Raw genomic sequence first — 16,471 nt, forward strand, 5'->3', positions numbered from 1 at the left:
GCCTGCAGAGGCAGTGGGAAGGGGGCCCCCCCTGGCAGCCGGCCGGGGTTAGCCGGCTGTGCCGTGCAGGGCTGTCCTGTGCGCTTTTTGCCGCTGCTGCATTAAGACTGAGGGTAGTTTGCCTTAGTTCCCATTGCAGTACCTCCAGGACCAGAGCACCCCAGAGCGGTTCTGCTGCGGTTTACGATCCGCTTGCGGGTGCAGATCCGCTAGGGTAATGTATTTCAATGGGCTGGTGCACACCAGAGCGGGAGGCGTTTTGCAGAAACGCATACTCCCGGGCTGCTGCAGATTTTGGATTGCGGATGCGTTTCTGCCTCAATGTTAAGTATAGGAAAAACGCAAGTTGTGTCGTGTCTGGTCTGCTTCCGTTTCTGCATCTGTGTCATTTATTAAGTGAGTCTGTATTTCGCCTGGCTATAAGAACCCGAGAACAGACAAGAAAAGAAGGTAGGGAAAAAAAACGACAAAAAAAAAAAAACGAAACTTTTTTTTTTTTTTTTTTTTTTTTTAAATTTTACTTTGGATGAACTCTACTTGCGCTACCCAGTTGCTGTGTCCCCAAAAAATCCATGACCGGGCCACTTTTTACATGTTTGCACTTTGCTCAGTGCAAGAAAAGGAGCGACAGCAACCCTCCCCTGGAGAGCTGCCAGCGGACTGGCAGGCAGAGCCCTGGCTGCAGCCCCTTATATAGCCTGTGCCCAAGCCCTTGTGACATCATCGGGTGACTTCCTGTGAGCACCTGCTGCTCAGGTGCCTGCATCAGTGGCAGGCAGTGAGTGTATGTGAAGCAGGCTAGTAGGATGGCATCTCCTGTTTAGGCTTTTCGCTTCCTAGCCTGTGTCTTCCTCTTGTGGCACAAACCGCACGTCCAGACGCTCTGTTTTACGGGGAAAGAGGATGAACGCAGATAAACGCACTGTGTTTTCAAACAGCCAGAGCAAGCCTGCCAGGCTAGAGACTTGACTTCCTCTGCCCTCCACACTCTCTCCTAGCGTGTTGCCGGAATGCAGGGAGCCGGAAGCCTGCATTACTTTTCTTTTCGGCGCGGAGGCTCGACGGCTGTTCCGGCGGTGGGCGGTGCCATGCAGATGTAATCAGGCGTCAGCTGAGCCTGGCCCGGGCGTCTGCGTTTAGCACAGGTGCGCCCATCCCGGTGGCCCGGCAGGCCTGCAGAGGCAGTGGGAAGGGGGCCCCCCCTGGCAGCCGGCCGGGGTTAGCCGGCTGTGCCGTGCAGGGCTGTCCTGTGCGCTTTTTGCCGCTGCTGCATTAAGACTGAGGGTAGTTTGCCTTAGTTCCCATTGCAGTACCTCCAGGACCAGAGCACCCCAGAGCGGTTCTGCTGCGGTTTACGATCCGCTTGCGGGTGCGGATCCGCTAGGGTAATGTATTTCAATGGGCTGGTGCACACCAGAGCGGGAGGCGTTTTGCAGAAACGCATACTCCCGGGCTGCTGCAGATTTTGGATTGCGGATGCGTTTCTGCCTCAATGTTAAGTATAGGAAAAACGCAAGTTGTGTCGTGTCTGGTCTGCTTCCGTTTCTGCATCTGTGTCATTTATTAAGTGAGTCTGTATTTCGCCTGGCTATAAGAACCCGAGAACAGACAAGAAAAGAAGGTAGGGAAAAAAAAACGACAAAAAAAAAAAAACGAAACTTTTTTTTTTTTTTTTTTTTTTTTTTTAAATTTTACTTTGGATGAACTCTACTTGCGCTACCCAGTTGCTGTGTCCCCAAAAAATCCATGACCGGGCCACTTTTTACATGTTTGCACTTTGCTCAGTGCAAGAAAAGGAGCGACAGCAACCCTCCCCTGGAGAGCTGCCAGCGGACTGGCAGGCAGAGCCCTGGCTGCAGCCCCTTATATAGCCTGTGCCCAAGCCCTTGTGACATCATCGGGTGACTTCCTGTGAGCACCTGCTGCTCAGGTGCCTGCATCAGTGGCAGGCAGTGAGTGTATGTGAAGCAGGCTAGTAGGATGGCATCTCCTGTTTAGGCTTTTCGCTTCCTAGCCTGTGTCTTCCTCTTGTGGCACAAACCGCACGTCCAGACGCTCTGTTTTACGGGGAAAGAGGATGAACGCAGATAAACGCACTGTGTTTTCAAACAGCCAGAGCAAGCCTGCCAGGCTAGAGACTTGACTTCCTCTGCCCTCCACACTCTCTCCTAGCGTGTTGCCGGAATGCAGGGAGCCGGAAGCCTGCATTACTTTTCTTTTCGGCGCGGAGGCTCGACGGCTGTTCCGGCGGTGGGCGGTGCCATGCAGATGTAATCAGGCGTCAGCTGAGCCTGGCCCGGGCGTCTGCGTTTAGCACAGGTGCGCCCATCCCGGTGGCCCGGCAGGCCTGCAGAGGCAGTGGGAAGGGGGCCCCCCCTGGCAGCCGGCCGGGGTTAGCCGGCTGTGCCGTGCAGGGCTGTCCTGTGCGCTTTTTGCCGCTGCTGCATTAAGACTGAGGGTAGTTTGCCTTAGTTCCCATTGCAGTACCTCCAGGACCAGAGCACCCCAGAGCGGTTCTGCTGCGGTTTACGATCCGCTTGCGGGTGCAGATCCGCTAGGGTAATGTATTTCAATGGGCTGGTGCACACCAGAGCGGGAGGCGTTTTGCAGAAACGCATACTCCCGGGCTGCTGCAGATTTTGGATTGCGGATGCGTTTCTGCCTCAATGTTAAGTATAGGAAAAACGCAAGTTGTGTCGTGTCTGGTCTGCTTCCGTTTCTGCATCTGTGTCATTTATTAAGTGAGTCTGTATTTCGCCTGGCTATAAGAACCCGAGAACAGACAAGAAAAGAAGGTAGGGAAAAAAAACGACAAAAAAAAAAAAACGAAACTTTTTTTTTTTTTTTTTTAAATTTTACTTTGGATGAACTCTACTTGCGCTACCCAGTTGCTGTGTCCCCAAAAAATCCATGACCGGGCCACTTTTTACATGTTTGCACTTTGCTCAGTGCAAGAAAAGGAGCGACAGCAACCCTCCCCTGGAGAGCTGCCAGCGGACTGGCAGGCAGAGCCCTGGCTGCAGCCCCTTATATAGCCTGTGCCCAAGCCCTTGTGACATCATCGGGTGACTTCCTGTGAGCACCTGCTGCTCAGGTGCCTGCATCAGTGGCAGGCAGTGAGTGTATGTGAAGCAGGCTAGTAGGATGGCATCTCCTGTTTAGGCTTTTCGCTTCCTAGCCTGTGTCTTCCTCTTGTGGCACAAACCGCACGTCCAGACGCTCTGTTTTACGGGGAAAGAGGATGAACGCAGATAAACGCACTGTGTTTTCAAACAGCCAGAGCAAGCCTGCCAGGCTAGAGACTTGACTTCCTCTGCCCTCCACACTCTCTCCTAGCGTGTTGCCGGAATGCAGGGAGCCGGAAGCCTGCATTACTTTTCTTTTCGGCGCGGAGGTTCGACGGCTGTTCCGGCGGTGGGCGGTGCCATGCAGATGTAATCAGGCGTCAGCTGAGCCTGGCCCGGGCGTCTGCGTTTAGCACAGGTGCGCCCATCCCGGTGGCCCGGCAGGCCTGCAGAGGCAGTGGGAAGGGGGCCCCCCCTGGCAGCCGGCCGGGGTTAGCCGGCTGTGCCGTGCAGGGCTGTCCTGTGCGCTTTTTGCCGCTGCTGCATTAAGACTGAGGGTAGTTTGCCTTAGTTCCCATTGCAGTACCTCCAGGACCAGAGCACCCCAGAGCGGTTCTGCTGCGGTTTACGATCCGCTTGCGGGTGCGGATCCGCTAGGGTAATGTATTTCAATGGGCTGGTGCACACCAGAGCGGGAGGCATTTTGCAGAAACGCATACTCCCGGGCTGCTGCAGATTTTGGATTGCAGATGCGTTTCTGCCTCAATGTTAAGTATAGGAAAAACGCAAGTTGTGTCGTGTCTGGTCTGCTTCCGTTTCTGCATCTGTGTCATTTATTAAGTGAGTCTGTATTTCGCCTGGCTATAAGAACCCGAGAACAGACAAGAAAAGAAGGTAGGGAAAAAAAACGACAAAAAAAAAAAACGAAACTTTTTTTTTTTTTTTTTTTTAAATTTTACTTTGGATGAACTCTACTTGCGCTACCCAGTTGCTGTGTCCCCAAAAAATCCATGACCGGGCCACTTTTTACATGTTTGCACTTTGCTCAGTGCAAGAAAAGGAGCGACAGCAACCCTCCCCTGGAGAGCTGCCAGCGGACTGGCAGGCAGAGCCCTGGCTGCAGCCCCTTATATAGCCTGTGCCCAAGCCCTTGTGACATCATCGGGTGACTTCCTGTGAGCACCTGCTGCTCAGGTGCCTGCATCAGTGGCAGGCAGTGAGTGTATGTGAAGCAGGCTAGTAGGATGGCATCTCCTGTTTAGGCTTTTCGCTTCCTAGCCTGTGTCTTCCTCTTGTGGCACAAACCGCACGTCCAGACGCTCTGTTTTACGGGGAAAGAGGATGAACGCAGATAAACGCACTGTGTTTTCAAACAGCCAGAGCAAGCCTGCCAGGCTAGAGACTTGACTACCTCTGCCCTCCACACTCTCTCCTAGCGTGTTGCCGGAATGCAGGGAGCCGGAAGCCTGCATTACTTTTCTTTTCGGCGCGGAGGCTCGACGGCTGTTCCGGCGGTGGGCGGTGCCATGCAGATGTAATCAGGCGTCAGCTGAGCCTGGCCCGGGCGTCTGCGTTTAGCACAGGTGCGCCCATCCCGGTGGCCCGGCAGGCCTGCAGAGGCAGTGGGAAGGGGGCCCCCCCTGGCAGCCGGCCGGGGTTAGCCGGCTGTGCCGTGCAGGGCTGTCCTGTGCGCTTTTTGCCGCTGCTGCATTAAGACTGAGGGTAGTTTGCCTTAGTTCCCATTGCAGTACCTCCAGGACCAGAGCACCCCAGAGCGGTTCTGCTGCGGTTTACGATCCGCTTGCGGGTGCGGATCCGCTAGGGTAATGTATTTCAATGGGCTGGTGCACACCAGAGCGGGAGGCGTTTTGCAGAAACGCATACTCCCGGGCTGCTGCAGATTTTGGATTGCGGATGCGTTTCTGCCTCAATGTTAAGTATAGGAAAAACGCAAGTTGTGTCGTGTCTGGTCTGCTTCCGTTTCTGCATCTGTGTCATTTATTAAGTGAGTCTGTATTTCGCCTGGCTATAAGAACCCGAGAACAGACAAGAAAAGAAGGTAGGGAAAAAAAACGACAAAAAAAAAAAAACGAAACTTTTTTTTTTTTTTTTTTTTTAAATTTTACTTTGGATGAACTCTACTTGCGCTACCCAGTTGCTGTGTCCCCAAAAAATCCATGACCGGGCCACTTTTTACATGTTTGCACTTTGCTCAGTGCAAGAAAAGGAGCGACAGCAACCCTCCCCTGGAGAGCTGCCAGCGGACTGGCAGGCAGAGCCCTGGCTGCAGCCCCTTATATAGCCTGTGCCCAAGCCCTTGTGACATCATCGGGTGACTTCCTGTGAGCACCTGCTGCTCAGGTGCCTGCATCAGTGGCAGGCAGTGAGTGTATGTGAAGCAGGCTAGTAGGATGGCATCTCCTGTTTAGGCTTTTCGCTTCCTAGCCTGTGTCTTCCTCTTGTGGCACAAACCGCACGTCCAGACGCTCTGTTTTACGGGGAAAGAGGATGAACGCAGATAAACGCACTGTGTTTTCAAACAGCCAGAGCAAGCCTGCCAGGCTAGAGACTTGACTTCCTCTGCCCTCCACACTCTCTCCTAGCGTGTTGCCGGAATGCAGGGAGCCGGAAGCCTGCATTACTTTTCTTTTCGGCGCGGAGGCTCGACGGCTGTTCCGGCGGTGGGCGGTGCCATGCAGATGTAATCAGGCGTCAGCTGAGCCTGGCCCGGGCGTCTGCGTTTAGCACAGGTGCGCCCATCCCGGTGGCCCGGCAGGCCTGCAGAGGCAGTGGGAAGGGGGCCCCCCCTGGCAGCCGGCCGGGGTTAGCCGGCTGTGCCGTGCAGGGCTGTCCTGTGCGCTTTTTGCCGCTGCTGCATTAAGACTGAGGGTAGTTTGCCTTAGTTCCCATTGCAGTACCTCCAGGACCAGAGCACCCCAGAGCGGTTCTGCTGCGGTTTACGATCCGCTTGCGGGTGCGGATCCGCTAGGGTAATGTATTTCAATGGGCTGGTGCACACCAGAGCGGGAGGCGTTTTGCAGAAACGCATACTCCCGGGCTGCTGCAGATTTTGGATTGCGGATGCGTTTCTGCCTCAATGTTAAGTATAGGAAAAACGCAAGTTGTGTCGTGTCTGGTCTGCTTCCGTTTCTGCATCTGTGTCATTTATTAAGTGAGTCTGTATTTCGCCTGGCTATAAGAACCCGAGAACAGACAAGAAAAGAAGGTAGGGAAAAAAAAACGACAAAAAAAAAAAAACGAAACTTTTTTTTTTTTTTTTTTTTTTTTTTAAATTTTACTTTGGATGAACTCTACTTGCGCTACCCAGTTGCTGTGTCCCCAAAAAATCCATGACCGGGCCACTTTTTACATGTTTGCACTTTGCTCAGTGCAAGAAAAGGAGCGACAGCAACCCTCCCCTGGAGAGCTGCCAGCGGACTGGCAGGCAGAGCCCTGGCTGCAGCCCCTTATATAGCCTGTGCCCAAGCCCTTGTGACATCATCGGGTGACTTCCTGTGAGCACCTGCTGCTCAGGTGCCTGCATCAGTGGCAGGCAGTGAGTGTATGTGAAGCAGGCTAGTAGGATGGCATCTCCTGTTTAGGCTTTTCGCTTCCTAGCCTGTGTCTTCCTCTTGTGGCACAAACCGCACGTCCAGACGCTCTGTTTTACGGGGAAAGAGGATGAACGCAGATAAACGCACTGTGTTTTCAAACAGCCAGAGCAAGCCTGCCAGGCTAGAGACTTGACTTCCTCTGCCCTCCACACTCTCTCCTAGCGTGTTGCCGGAATGCAGGGAGCCGGAAGCCTGCATTACTTTTCTTTTCGGCGCGGAGGCTCGACGGCTGTTCCGGCGGTGGGCGGTGCCATGCAGATGTAATCAGGCGTCAGCTGAGCCTGGCCCGGGCGTCTGCGTTTAGCACAGGTGCGCCCATCCCGGTGGCCCGGCAGGCCTGCAGAGGCAGTGGGAAGGGGGCCCCCCCTGGCAGCCGGCCGGGGTTAGCCGGCTGTGCCGTGCAGGGCTGTCCTGTGCGCTTTTTGCCGCTGCTGCATTAAGACTGAGGGTAGTTTGCCTTAGTTCCCATTGCAGTACCTCCAGGACCAGAGCACCCCAGAGCGGTTCTGCTGCGGTTTACGATCCGCTTGCGGGTGCAGATCCGCTAGGGTAATGTATTTCAATGGGCTGGTGCACACCAGAGCGGGAGGCGTTTTGCAGAAACGCATACTCCCGGGCTGCTGCAGATTTTGGATTGCGGATGCGTTTCTGCCTCAATGTTAAGTATAGGAAAAACGCAAGTTGTGTCGTGTCTGGTCTGCTTCCGTTTCTGCATCTGTGTCATTTATTAAGTGAGTCTGTATTTCGCCTGGCTATAAGAACCCGAGAACAGACAAGAAAAGAAGGTAGGGAAAAAAAACGACAAAAAAAAAAAAACGAAACTTTTTTTTTTTTTTTTTTAAATTTTACTTTGGATGAACTCTACTTGCGCTACCCAGTTGCTGTGTCCCCAAAAAATCCATGACCGGGCCACTTTTTACATGTTTGCACTTTGCTCAGTGCAAGAAAAGGAGCGACAGCAACCCTCCCCTGGAGAGCTGCCAGCGGACTGGCAGGCAGAGCCCTGGCTGCAGCCCCTTATATAGCCTGTGCCCAAGCCCTTGTGACATCATCGGGTGACTTCCTGTGAGCACCTGCTGCTCAGGTGCCTGCATCAGTGGCAGGCAGTGAGTGTATGTGAAGCAGGCTAGTAGGATGGCATCTCCTGTTTAGGCTTTTCGCTTCCTAGCCTGTGTCTTCCTCTTGTGGCACAAACCGCACGTCCAGACGCTCTGTTTTACGGGGAAAGAGGATGAACGCAGATAAACGCACTGTGTTTTCAAACAGCCAGAGCAAGCCTGCCAGGCTAGAGACTTGACTTCCTCTGCCCTCCACACTCTCTCCTAGCGTGTTGCCGGAATGCAGGGAGCCGGAAGCCTGCATTACTTTTCTTTTCGGCGCGGAGGTTCGACGGCTGTTCCGGCGGTGGGCGGTGCCATGCAGATGTAATCAGGCGTCAGCTGAGCCTGGCCCGGGCGTCTGCGTTTAGCACAGGTGCGCCCATCCCGGTGGCCCGGCAGGCCTGCAGAGGCAGTGGGAAGGGGGCCCCCCCTGGCAGCCGGCCGGGGTTAGCCGGCTGTGCCGTGCAGGGCTGTCCTGTGCGCTTTTTGCCGCTGCTGCATTAAGACTGAGGGTAGTTTGCCTTAGTTCCCATTGCAGTACCTCCAGGACCAGAACACCCCAGAGCGGTTCTGCTGCGGTTTACGATCCGCTTGCGGGTGCGGATCCGCTAGGGTAATGTATTTCAATGGGCTGGTGCACACCAGAGCGGGAGGCGTTTTGCAGAAACGCATACTCCCGGGCTGCTGCAGATTTTGGATTGCGGATGCGTTTCTGCCTCAATGTTAAGTATAGGAAAAACGCAAGTTGTGTCGTGTCTGGTCTGCTTCCGTTTCTGCATCTGTGTCATTTATTAAGTGAGTCTGTATTTCGCCTGGCTATAAGAACCCGAGAACAGACAAGAAAAGAAGGTAGGGGAAAAAAACGACAAAAAAAAAAATACGAAACTTTTTTTTTTTTTTTTTTTTTTTTTTAAATTTTACTTTGGATGAACTCTACTTGCGCTACCCAGTTGCTGTGTCCCCAAAAAATCCATGACCGGGCCACTTTTTACATGTTTGCACTTTGCTCAGTGCAAGAAAAGGAGCGACAGCAACCCTCCCCTGGAGAGCTGCCAGCGGACTGGCAGGCAGAGCCCTGGCTGCAGCCCCTTATATAGCCTGTGCCCAAGCCCTTGTGACATCATCGGGTGACTTCCTGTGAGCACCTGCTGCTCAGGTGCCTGCATCAGTGGCAGGCAGTGAGTGTATGTGAAGCAGGCTAGTAGGATGGCATCTCCTGTTTAGGCTTTTCGCTTCCTAGCCTGTGTCTTCCTCTTGTGGCACAAACCGCACGTCCAGACGCTCTGTTTTACGGGGAAAGAGGATGAACGCAGATAAACGCACTGTGTTTTCAAACAGCCAGAGCAAGCCTGCCAGGCTAGAGACTTGACTTCCTCTGCCCTCCACACTCTCTCCTAGCGTGTTGCCGGAATGCAGGGAGCCGGAAGCCTGCATTACTTTTCTTTTCGGCGCGGAGGCTCGACGGCTGTTCCGGCGGTGGGCGGTGCCATGCAGATGTAATCAGGCGTCAGCTGAGCCTGGCCCGGGCGTCTGCGTTTAGCACAGGTGCGCCCATCCCGGTGGCCCGGCAGGCCTGCAGAGGCAGTGGGAAGGGGGCCCCCCCTGGCAGCCGGCCGGGGTTAGCCGGCTGTGCCGTGCAGGGCTGTCCTGTGCGCTTTTTGCCGCTGCTGCATTAAGACTGAGGGTAGTTTGCCTTAGTTCCCATTGCAGTACCTCCAGGACCAGAGCACCCCAGAGCGGTTCTGCTGCGGTTTACGATCCGCTTGCGGGTGCGGATCCGCTAGGGTAATGTATTTCAATGGGCTGGTGCACACCAGAGCGGGAGGCGTTTTGCAGAAACGCATACTCCCGGGCTGCTGCAGATTTTGGATTGCGGATGCGTTTCTGCCTCAATGTTAAGTATAGGAAAAACGCAAGTTGTGTCGTGTCTGGTCTGCTTCCGTTTCTGCATCTGTGTCATTTATTAAGTGAGTCTGTATTTCGCCTGGCTATAAGAACCCGAGAACAGACAAGAAAAGAAGGTAGGGAAAAAAAACGACAAAAAAAAAAAAACGAAACTTTTTTTTTTTTTTTTTTTTTTTTTAAATTTTACTTGGGATGAACTCTACTTGCGCTACCCAGTTGCTGTGTCCCCAAAAAATCCATGACCGGGCCACTTTTTACATGTTTGCACTTTGCTCAGTGCAAGAAAAGGAGCGACAGCAACCCTCCCCTGGAGAGCTGCCAGCGGACTGGCAGGCAGAGCCCTGGCTGCAGCCCCTTATATAGCCTGTGCCCAAGCCCTTGTGACATCATCGGGTGACTTCCTGTGAGCACCTGCTGCTCAGGTGCCTGCATCAGTGGCAGGCAGTGAGTGTATGTGAAGCAGGCTAGTAGGATGGCATCTCCTGTTTAGGCTTTTCGCTTCCTAGCCTGTGTCTTCCTCTTGTGGCACAAACCGCACGTCCAGACGCTCTGTTTTACGGGGAAAGAGGATGAACGCAGATAAACGCACTGTGTTTTCAAACAGCCAGAGCAAGCCTGCCAGGCTAGAGACTTGACTTCCTCTGCCCTCCACACTCTCTCCTAGCGTGTTGCCGGAATGCAGGGAGCCGGAAGCCTGCATTACTTTTCTTTTCGGCGCGGAGGCTCGACGGCTGTTCCGGCGGTGGGCGGTGCCATGCAGATGTAATCAGGCGTCAGCTGAGCCTGGCCCGGGCGTCTGCGTTTAGCACAGGTGCGCCCATCCTGGTGGCCCGGCAGGCCTGCAGAGGCAGTGGGAAGGGGGCCCCCCCTGGCAGCCGGCCGGGGTTAGCCGGCTGTGCCGTGCAGGGCTGTCCTGTGCGCTTTTTGCCGCTGCTGCATTAAGACTGAGGGTAGTTTGCCTTAGTTCCCATTGCAGTACCTCCTGGACCAGAGCACCCCAGAGCGGTTCTGCTGCGGTTTACGATCCGCTTGCGGGTGCGGATCCGCTAGGGTAATGTATTTCAATGGGCTGGTGCACACCAGAGCGGGAGGCGTTTTGCAGAAACGCATACTCCCGGGCTGCTGCAGATTTTGGATTGCGGATGCGTTTCTGCCTCAATGTTAAGTATAGGAAAAACGCAAGTTGTGTCGTGTCTGGTCTGCTTCCGTTTCTGCATCTGTGTCATTTATTAAGTGAGTCTGTATTTCGCCTGGCTATAAGAACCCGAGAACAGACAAGAAAAGAAGGTAGGGAAAAAAAACGACAAAAAAAAAAAAAAACGAAACTTTTTTTTTTTTTTTTAAATTTTACTTTGGATGAACTCTACTTGCGCTACCCAGTTGCTGTGTCCCCAAAAAATCCATGACCGGGCCACTTTTTACATGTTTGCACTTTGCTCAGTGCAAGAAAAGGAGCGACAGCAACCCTCCCCTGGAGAGCTGCCAGCGGACTGGCAGGCAGAGCCCTGGCTGCAGCCCCTTATATAGCCGGTGCCCAAGCCCTTGTGACATCATCGGGTGACTTCCTGTGAGCACCTGCTGCTCAGGTGCCTGCATCAGTGGCAGGCAGTGAGTGTATGTGAAGCAGGCTAGTAGGATGGCATCTCCTGTTTAGGCTTTTCGCTTCCTAGCCTGTGTCTTCCTCTTGTGGCACAAACCGCACGTCCAGACGCTCTGTTTTACGGGGAAAGAGGATGAACGCAGATAAACGCACTGTGTTTTCAAACAGCCAGAGCAAGCCTGCCAGGCTAGAGACTTGACTTCCTCTGCCCTCCACACTCTCTCCTAGCGTGTTGCCGGAATGCAGGGAGCCGGAAGCCTGCATTACTTTTCTTTTCGGCGCGGAGGCTCGACGGCTGTTCCGGCGGTGGGCGGTGCCATGCAGATGTAATCAGGCGTCAGCTGAGCCTGGCCCGGGCGTCTGCGTTTAGCACAGGTGCGCCCATCCCGGTGGCCCGGCAGGCCTGCAGAGGCAGTGGGAAGGGGGCCCCCCCTGGCAGCCGGCCGGGGTTAGCCGGCTGTGCCGTGCAGGGCTGTCCTGTGCGCTTTTTGCCGCTGCTGCATTAAGACTGAGGGTAGTTTGCCTTAGTTCCCATTGCAGTACCTCCAGGACCAGAGCACCCCAGAGCGGTTCTGCTGCGGTTTACGATCCGCTTGCGGGTGCGGATCCGCTAGGGTAATGTATTTCAATGGGCTGGTGCACACCAGAGCGGGAGGCGTTTTGCAGAAACGCATACTCCCGGGCTGCTGCAGATTTTGGATTGCGGATGCGTTTCTGCCTCAATGTTAAGTATAGGAAAAACGCAAGTTGTGTCGTGTCTGGTCTGCTTCCGTTTCTGCATCTGTGTCATTTATTAAGTGAGTCTGTATTTCGCCTGGCTATAAGAACCCGAGAACAGACAAGAAAAGAAGGTAGGGAAAAAAAACGACAAAAAAAAAAACGAAACTTTTTTTTTTTTTTTTTTTTAAATTTTACTTTGGATGAACTCTACTTGCGCTACCCAGTTGCTGTGTCCCCAAAAAATCCATGACCGGGCCACTTTTTACATGTTTGCACTTTGCTCAGTGCAAGAAAAGGAGCGACAGCAACCCTCCCCTGGAGAGCTGCCAGCGGACTGGCAGGCAGAGCCCTGGCTGCAGCCCCTTATATAGCCTGTGCCCAAGCCCTTGTGACATCATCGGGTGACTTCCTGTGAGCACCTGCTGCTCAGGTGCCTGCATCAGTGGCAGGCAGTGAGTGTATGTGAAGCAGGCTAGTAGGATGGCATCTCCTGTTTAGGCTTTTCGCTTCCTAGCCCGTGTCTTCCTCTTGTGGCACAAACCGCACGTCCAGACGCTCTGTTTTACGGGGAAAGAGGATGAACGCAGATAAACGCACTGTGTTTTCAAACAGCCAGAGCAAGCCTGCCAGGCTAGAGACTTGACTTCCTCTGCCCTCCACACTCTCTCCTAGCGTGTTGCCGGAATGCAGGGAGCCGGAAGCCTGCATTACTTTTCTTTTCGGCGCGGAGGCTCGACGGCTGTTCCGGCGGTGGGCGGTGCCATGCAGATGTAATCAGGCGTCAGCTGAGCCTGGCCCGGGCGTCTGCGTTTAGCACAGGTGCGCCCATCCCGGTGGCCCGGCAGGCCTGCAGAGGCAGTGGGAAGGGGGCCCCCCCTGGCAGCCGGCCGGGGTTAGCCGGCTGTGCCGTGCAGGGCTGTCCTGTGCACTTTTTGCCGCTGCTGCATTAAGACTGAGGGTAGTTTGCCTTAGTTCCCATTGCAGTACCTCCAGGACCAGAGCACCCCAGAGCGGTTCTGCTGCGGTTTACGATCCGCTTGCGGGTGCGGATCCGCTAGGGTAATGTATTTCAATGTGCTGGTGCACACCAGAGCGGGAGGCGGTTTGCAGAAACGCATACTCCCGGGCTGCTGCAGATTTTGGATTGCGGATGCGTTTCTGCCTCAATGTTAAGTATAGGAAAAACGCAAGTTGTGTCGTGTCTGGTCTGCTTCCGTTTCTGCATCTGTGTCATTTATTAAGTGAGTCTGTATTTCGCCTGGCTATAAGAACCCGAGAACAGACAAGAAAAGAAGGTAGGGAAAAAAAACGACAAAAAAAAAAAAACGAAACTTTTTTTTTTTTTTTTTTTTTTTTTTAATTTTACTTTGGATGAACTCTACTTGCGCTACCCAGTTGCTGTGTCCCCAAAAAATCCATGACCGGGCCACTTTTTACATGTTTGCACTTTGCTCAGTGCAAGAAAAGGAGCGACAGCAACCCTCCCCTGGAGAGCTGCCAGCGGACTGGCAGGCAGAGCCCTGGCTGCAGCCCCTTATATAGCCTGTGCCCAAGCCCTTGTGACATCATCGGGTGACTTCCTGTGAGCACCTGCTGCTCAGGTGCCTGCATCAGTGGCAGGCAGTGAGTGTATGTGAAGCAGGCTAGTAGGATGGCATCTCCTGTTTAGGCTTTTCGCTTCCTAGCCTGTGTCTTCCTCTTGTGGCACAAACCGCACGTCCAGACGCTCTGTTTTACGGGGAAAGAGGATGAACGCAGATAAACGCACTGTGTTTTCAAACAGCCAGAGCAAGCCTGCCAGGCTAGAGACTTGACTTCCTCTGCCCTCCACACTCTCTCCTAGCGTGTTGCCGGAATGCAGGGAGCCGGAAGCCTGCATTACTTTTCTTTTCGGCGCGGAGGCTCGACGGCTGTTCCGGCGGTGGGCGGTGCCATGCAGATGTAATCAGGCGTCAGCTGAGCCTGGCCCGGGCGTCTGCGTTTAGCACAGGTGCGCCCATCCCGGTGGCCCGGCAGGCCTGCAGAGGCAGTGGGAAGGGGGCCCCCCCTGGCAGCCGGCCGGGGTTAGCCGGCTGTGCCGTGCAGGGCTGTCCTGTGCGCTTTTTGCCGCTGCTGCATTAAGACTGAGGGTAGTTTGCCTTAGTTCCCATTGCAGTACCTCCAGGACCAGAGCACCCCAGAGCGGTTCTGCTGCGGTTTACGATCCGCTTGCGGGTGCGGATCCGCTAGGGTAATGTATTTCAATGGGCTGGTGCACACCAGAGCGGGAGGCGTTTTGCAGAAACGCATACTCCCGGGCTGCTGCAGATTTTGGATTGCGGATGCGTTTCTGCCTCAATGTTAAGTATAGGAAAAACGCAAGTTGTGTCGTGTCTGGTCTGCTTCCGTTTCTGCATCTGTGTCATTTATTAAGTGAGTCTGTATTTCGCCTGGCTATAAGAACCCGAGAACAGACAAGAAAAGAAGGTAGGGAAAAAAAACGACAAAAAAAAAAACGAAACTTTTTTTTTTTTTTTTTTTAATTTTACTTTGGATGAACTCTACTTGCGCTACCCAGTTGCTGTGTCCCCAAAAAATCCATGACCGGGCCACTTTTTACATGTTTGCACTTTGCTCAGTGCAAGAAAAGGAGCGACAGCAACCCTCCCCTGGAGAGCTGCCAGCGGACTGGCAGGCAGAGCCCTGGCTGCAGCCCCTTATATAGCCTGTGCCCAAGCCCTTGTGACATCATCGGGTGACTTCCTGTGAGCACCTGCTGCTCAGGTGCCTGCATCAGTGGCAGGCAGTGAGTGTATGTGAAGCAGGCTAGTAGGATGGCATCTCCTGTTTAGGCTTTTCGCTTCCTAGCCTGTGTCTTCCTCTTGTGGCACAAACCGCACGTCCAGACGCTCTGTTTTACGGGGAAAGAGGATGAACGCAGATAAACGCACTGTGTTTTCAAACAGCCAGAGCAAGCCTGCCAGGCTAGAGACTTGACTTCCTCTGCCCTCCACACTCTCTCCTAGCGTGTTGCCGGAATGCAGGGAGCCGGAAGCCTGCATTACTTTTCTTTTCGGCGCGGAGGCTCGACGGCTGTTCCGGCGGTGGGCGGTGCCATGCAGATGTAATCAGGCGTCAGCTGAGCCTGGCCCAGGCGTCTGCGTTTAGCACAGGTGCGCCCATCCCGGTGGCCCGGCAGGCCTGCAGAGGCAGTGGGAAGGGGGCCCCCCCTGGCAGCCGGCCGGGGTTAGCCGGCTGTGCCGTGCAGGGCTGTCCTGTGCGCTTTTTGCCGCTGCTGCATTAAGACTGAGGGTAGTTTGCCTTAGTTCCCATTGCAGTACCTCCAGGACCAGAGCACCCCAGAGCGGTTCTGCTGCGGTTTACGATCCGCTTGCGGGTGCGGATCCGCTAGGGTAATGTATTTCAATGGGCTGGTGCACACCAGAGCGGGAGGCGTTTTGCAGAAACGCATACTCCCGGGCTGCTGCAGATTTTGGATTGCGGATGCGTTTCTGCCTCAATGTTAAGTATAGGAAAAACGCAAGTTGTGTCGTGTCTGGTCTGCTTCCGTTTCTGCATCTGTGTCATTTATTAAGTGAGTCTGTATTTCGCCTGGCTATAAGAACCCGAGAACAGACAAGAAAAGAAGGTAGGGAAAAAAAACGACAAAAAAAAAAAAACGAAACTTTTTTTTTTTTTTTAAATTTTACTTTGGATGAACTCTACTTGCGCTACCCAGTTGCTGTGTCCCCAAAAAATCCATGACCGGGCCACTTTTTACATGTTTGCACTTTGCTCAGTGCAAGAAAAGGAGCGACAGCAACCCTCCCCTGGAGAGCTGCCAGCGGACTGGCAGGCAGAGCCCTGGCTGCAGCCCCTTATATAGCCTGTGCCCAAGCCCTTGTGACATCATCGGGTGACTTCCTGTGAGCACCTGCTGCTCAGGTGCCTGCATCAGTGGCAGGCAGTGAGTGTATGTGAAGCAGGCTAGTAGGATGGCATCTCCTGTTTAGGCTTTTCGCTTCCTAGCCCGTGTCTTCCTCTTGTGGCACAAACCGCACGTCCAGACGCTCTGTTTTACGGGGAAAGAGGATGAACGCAGATAAACGCACTGTGTTTTCAAACAGCCAGAGCAAGCCTGCCAGGCTAGAGACTTGACTTCCTCTGCCCTCCACACTCTCTCCTAGCGTGTTGCCGGAATGCAGGGAGCCGGAAGCCTGCATTACTTTTCTTTTCGGCGCGGAGGCTCGACGGCTGTTCCGGCGGTGGGCGGTGCCATGCAGATGTAATCAGGCGTCAGCTGAGCCTGGCCCGGGCGTCTGCGTTTAGCACAGGTGCGCCCATCCCGGTGGCCCGGCAGGCCTGCAGAGGCAGTGGGAAGGGGGCCCCCCCTGGCAGCCGGCCGGGGTTAGCCGGCTGTGCCGTGCAGGGCTGTCCTGTGCGCTTTTTGCCGCTGCTGCATTAAGACTGAGGGTAGTTTGCCTTAGT

This window comes from Hyperolius riggenbachi, chromosome 10 (genome assembly GCF_040937935.1).
Source record: "Hyperolius riggenbachi isolate aHypRig1 chromosome 10, aHypRig1.pri, whole genome shotgun sequence".
Taxonomy (NCBI): Eukaryota; Metazoa; Chordata; class Amphibia; order Anura; family Hyperoliidae; genus Hyperolius; species Hyperolius riggenbachi.